Source organism: Atta colombica, unplaced genomic scaffold (genome assembly GCF_001594045.1).
Source record: "Atta colombica isolate Treedump-2 unplaced genomic scaffold, Acol1.0 scaffold9, whole genome shotgun sequence".
NCBI classification, from domain to species: Eukaryota; Metazoa; Arthropoda; class Insecta; order Hymenoptera; family Formicidae; genus Atta; species Atta colombica.
Genome location: NW_017259583.1, coordinates 2741376 through 2746701, shown reverse-complemented (window position 1 = coordinate 2746701; position 5326 = coordinate 2741376).

Here is a 5326-nt window from a genome sequence, read left to right as displayed (position 1 = left end):
TATATATATATATATGTACAAATAGTTTTCATTTTAGAGTCTTCGTAAAAAATTTATCAAATACATTATATTGCAATATTGTTGGAATGTTTTTGTTGCAATGTAACAAACAGCGGACATCTTAACATTGTTAGAATTTTGATTTCGCAACTACCATGCAATATTGCAATGTTTAAATCATTCTGCAATGTTTCTGTAATCTTTCTGTGTTATATGAATGAATACACTGTCACAAAATTATCAATATAATCAGAAAACTCTCTATGCATAATCAATATATAATTATAAAACGCGTATAATAAGGATATCAATTAGAGAAAAGTCGGATGGTATCGGATATTTCGGTTTTTTCGAGATTTCATTTTTTTGGATTGGCAAAAATTATGTATACATGTTATGAAATATTATTTTTATATTGTACTAAAATATTATTATTATATTTTTCCAAAAATAAAAATACATAATATTTTTACATTTTTAAATTTTTTATTACATTTCCTTGTTTTTGTAAATTATGAGTTTAACATTTTTAAAGCTGCTCATTTCTACAATGTTTATTCGTTGCGCATTATTTGATGTTGAGTAGTGAGGTGGCAAACGAACTAGTTAATGAGATTTGATTTCGGATTGAGCAAACAAATGGGAAAAAGATAGAAACTCAACAAATAAGAAGAAGAAAAAAGTATAAGAAGAAGAAAAAAAGCATATTTATAAATATCAAAAAAGTAAGAAGGGAATGGTAAAAATATTTAAAAAGAATATTTAAAAAAAAAACATGTTTTTCGGTAAGTTCTACTATTGTCTGTGTAATATAGCTTTAATGCTATCTCCTATTTCAATAACTTTTAATCTATCTCTTAAGATGCATTCTCTTTAGACATTCACGCTATAAGTTTTATTCTATCTTTACCACATATTACATGTGGAAGATAGAATGAAGCTTACAGCGCGTTAATTTCGAAGAGAACGCACTTCCAATATACTTTTCAGAACATCATTTATTCGCTCTTATTATTTCTTTAATTCTAATTTTTTTTTATATCTAACAATCATGTTCTTTTTTTTACACATAGAAATGTTTAAAATTTTAAACAATCCGACCTTCTCCTCTAATAAATTTATCGCAATTCTAACTTATTCATTGTTGGAAAAGATAAAAAATAAATTAAATAAGGAATTTAAAATAAAAAAAGCATTAACTGTAACATATTATATACAAATTAGTGAAAATTATAATCTTGGGAATAAGGTCTGAAATATTTAGACATGTGAAGAAATATAACGGGTTGATACTTTCGATGAATTGAGCAGGGTTTGAGAAAAAAAAGATTCGAGAAGTGCCGGTGGCAAAAAACGTCGACCGGAACGACTCTTAATTTAGTTCTGGGTGCAAGAGGTTAACGTTGGGTGGAGATGGGTCCGTGGAAGCGCCTCCCTTTAGGGGAGAGCACCGTAAGACACGTTGGCTCGTGTTCGGAGGAATGTCCTCGAGGATAAAGGGAGACAGTTCCTTCCGGAGACAGCGATCAGCCGCCTGTTTCATCCCCCCCTTCGATCGTGTTGCTATTCTTATACCGCCATCGGTACGAATTCAGCTACTTACCCTTCGCCTCGGCGTTGTTGGAATGCTCCGCTTTGAAGGGAAACTGTCCAAATGGTCATTTGATATTATTCAAAATTCTACACTCTGATTGACATACAGCTATATATGCGATATGTTTATTATTATGTTGGAATATATATGAATTCTTCTGTTATTTTTATTATATTGTTTTATTTGTTGTCATAATTTACATATATATTATTTTGTATTTATTTTGTATTTATTTTGGGAGTACAAAGTTTCCGCCGTTTGCAAAAGACGGCGCCACTAATAAACTATAGTTAAAATTATAATTATATTAATTATATTAATTGTTTGTAAACGACATATCGTAAGATTGGACATCCGGCAACACCGGCATAACCTTGAAATATTAGCGATTTTGTATCAGCATCATATATTTTTTTTGTACGAAAATGTCGAGTTTTGAGCCGAATAAGCGTCATTTGCGGGAACTTTTGATTTACTTCTTTAATTTGAAGAAATCTGCAGCTGAGGCTGCATAGATTGCTTATAGAAGCATATGATGCTGCCTTAGTGTGAGAGAAGTTGTCGTGAATGGTTTCAAAAGTTTAAGAAGGTGAAGAGGTGAATTTGACGTCGAAGACAAAGAACGTAGCGGAAGGCCGAAAATGTACGAAGAATTGGAAGCATTATTGGATGAAGATTCATGCCAAACACAAAAAAAACTTGCACTTACATTAGGAGTGACTCAACAAACAATTTCATATTTTGAAGTCATGAAGTTTGAAATCATTGGGAATGATTCAAAAGCAAGAGAATTGGGTTCCATAACTGCCGAGAAACGTTGAACGCTGATTTTTCACATGTGAAATGCTGCTTGCCAGGCATAAACGAAAGGATTTTTTGCATCGTATAACTCATCACTGGTGATGAAAATGGATCCACTACGATAACCCAAAGAAGAGAAAATCATGGGGACCACCTGGCCATGCTTCAACATCGACAGCCAAGCCGAATATTCATGAAAAAAAACTCATGTTGTGTATTTGGTGGGATCAGCTTGGTGTCGTGTATTATGAGTTGCTCAAACCGAACGAGACCATTACTGCGGCTCTCTACCGAACACAATTGATGCGATTGAGCCGAGCACTCAAGGAAAAACGCACCCACTACTACTCCAGGCATGACAAAATTATTCTCCTGCATGATAATGCTCGACCACATGTTGCAGTGCCGGTCAAAACCTACTTAGAAACACTCAAATGGGAACTTCTACCCCACCCCCCTGCCGTATTGCTCCTTCCGACTACCACTTGTTCCGATCGATGACGCATGGCCTGTCTAAGCAGCACTTCACATCATATGAAGATATCAAAAATTGTATCGATAATTGGATAGCCTCAAAAGATGAAGCGTTCTTCCGACGCGGTATCCACATGCCAGAAAGATGGGAAAAAGTAGTGGCTAGCGATGGCCATTACTTTTTTTGAATAAAACATTATGTACCGTTCTTTCACAATAAATGTTTAATTTTTTATAAAAAAACGGTGGAAACTTATTTGTACTCCCAAATACGTAAATATCAATGATGCAAGAATCAATGACAAATTAATTGTTTTAAATTTATACATATTTTTTGATATTTTTAAATAAAATCTCTTTATTTCTTATGTGTGCGTTTTATTTTAGAGATAGATTATAATAGTTTAATATAATCCAAAGATGAGATCTTTCAAAGCATGCGATCGCACTTTCTCCTTTTATTCGTGTCTATTTATCTATTCACCTCAGAGCTCGGTTCCTGACGCGACGCTTTATCTATTCATCTTTAAGCTCGACGTTCCTGACGACGCTTCGATCGAGATCGCAGACGCCTCGCTCTCCAGTCAGTGTAGGGTTTCGTCATGAAATTCGTAAATGAGCCCCCGTGACTCGCGCTTTTGAATGGAAACCGACAGGGCCGATGGTTTTTACGAAAGCTGCCACAGGATGCGGGTGCGCGCAACGGAGAAGGGGTGGTGACGCTCATTTTCGTTCTTTTTGGCGTTTTTTTCTGACTCGCCTCTCCCTCGGTCTTGCGAAGATCGAAGAGAAAAAGGAGAAACACCGCCAGCTGATCGCCTCCAACGTCGCCGCCGCCACCACCGCCATGCCGCTTTTAAAAAGGAGACCTTTTGCAAAATGCGAGCACGTGCTCGTATTGCGTACGCCCTCCGTTTTTAGTTTTGCATGCCTGCTTGCCACCTGCAAAGACTCGTCTCGTAGTGTACCGCCAGTCTGACCTGGTCGCAATTAATCCTGGGTACTCCACTTTCTACAATCTCCTTTGTTCTGGAATCACGTGAATTAATCGCAAGGATCTAATTCAAACAAAATTCGTTCCTTAGAAGCGAATTACGATAGCTTCTAATTTAGAGACAGGGTGTATCTTGATATAAAAATATCTAAGTAATTTAAGAAACAAAATGTAGTAAATCCTTATATTAAAAACAAATGATATTAAAAAAATCGCGTATTCAGATCAATATTTATGTATGATATAAAGGAAGCAAATTTCAATATAGCCCTGATATTCGAATATGTGATCCAGATTTTGTCAAGAAAAAGAAATTACCAACGATTTACGCATAGCATCCCAGTGACGACAGGACTAATTATTCATCCGAAACGTCGGGAATGTTAATGACTTCCGTTCTCGCTTACAATATCGGAAACTCGTGATTTTCACGCAATTATTAGCAAAAGGCGTGCCACTAAAAAGACACTTTTAATTCTGCAAAGTCTTATTTTTTTTTTTTGAAATTAGGAGAGCAGGATAAATCAAACTGCTTTTGCTTGGCTAGCATTCGCATGCCAGTGTCTTTATTCTCTTTCTTTCATCGCTATTGCCCAGGCGGTTTTTATGGAGCGTAGTGGCAGGAAAAAGGAAGTGAACTAGACAGTGAACGACTAAGGTCATGATCTTAAACGATACAATGACAAATTAGCAAATAAGTATCGTCTTAGTCATTAGTTTAACAAATAATTGATATGCAGGACTCGGTCTTATCTTAATAAATTTATTTAAAATATGTATTTTGAATAAAAAAAAACGTTATTTAGTATTATTTTAAATAACTTCTTCTGACCTATTTCTTATCTAATATTTTAAATAAGTTTCTAAAATTTATTTTATATTTTTTATTTTAAATAAGTCATATCAGTTATTTTACTGTTGATATGTTTATGTATAATATTAGGAAAACATAAATTTTCGTGACAGTTATTGAATTCTGTTTCCTTCTTGTAAAAGGCCCAACTAATCAAATTTATTTCCTTATATCTTAAATTCAATTTTTCCTTTTTTATTTTACATTAAATGTTTCCGTTATTTATCAGGATGATAAAAAAGACTCTCGTCGATTTATTAAATCTTTCCATGATTTTATTCGATACATGTGTCGACAGTTGATCTTCATCACCGACGGAAACGGTATTGTCTGAAAACATCTCCTTGAGATGGAAAAACGGAGGGCGGTTAAAGGGACTCCGGAGGGATTGCAGATATACAACCGAGTCACCGGTGGCAATAGGCACGCGACCGACACGCGCCCATTATCTCTATCTCTCTCTTTCTCTAGCGTCTCATCTCCAGGCTCGAATTCCCTTTTCCATCGTTCTTCCCTTTAACACGCGTGCGTCTACAAGACGTATGCGACCCACGCACGCGATCATCCCGGGACTTTATGCCCACATGGGATTTCAAAACATCAGTAGTAA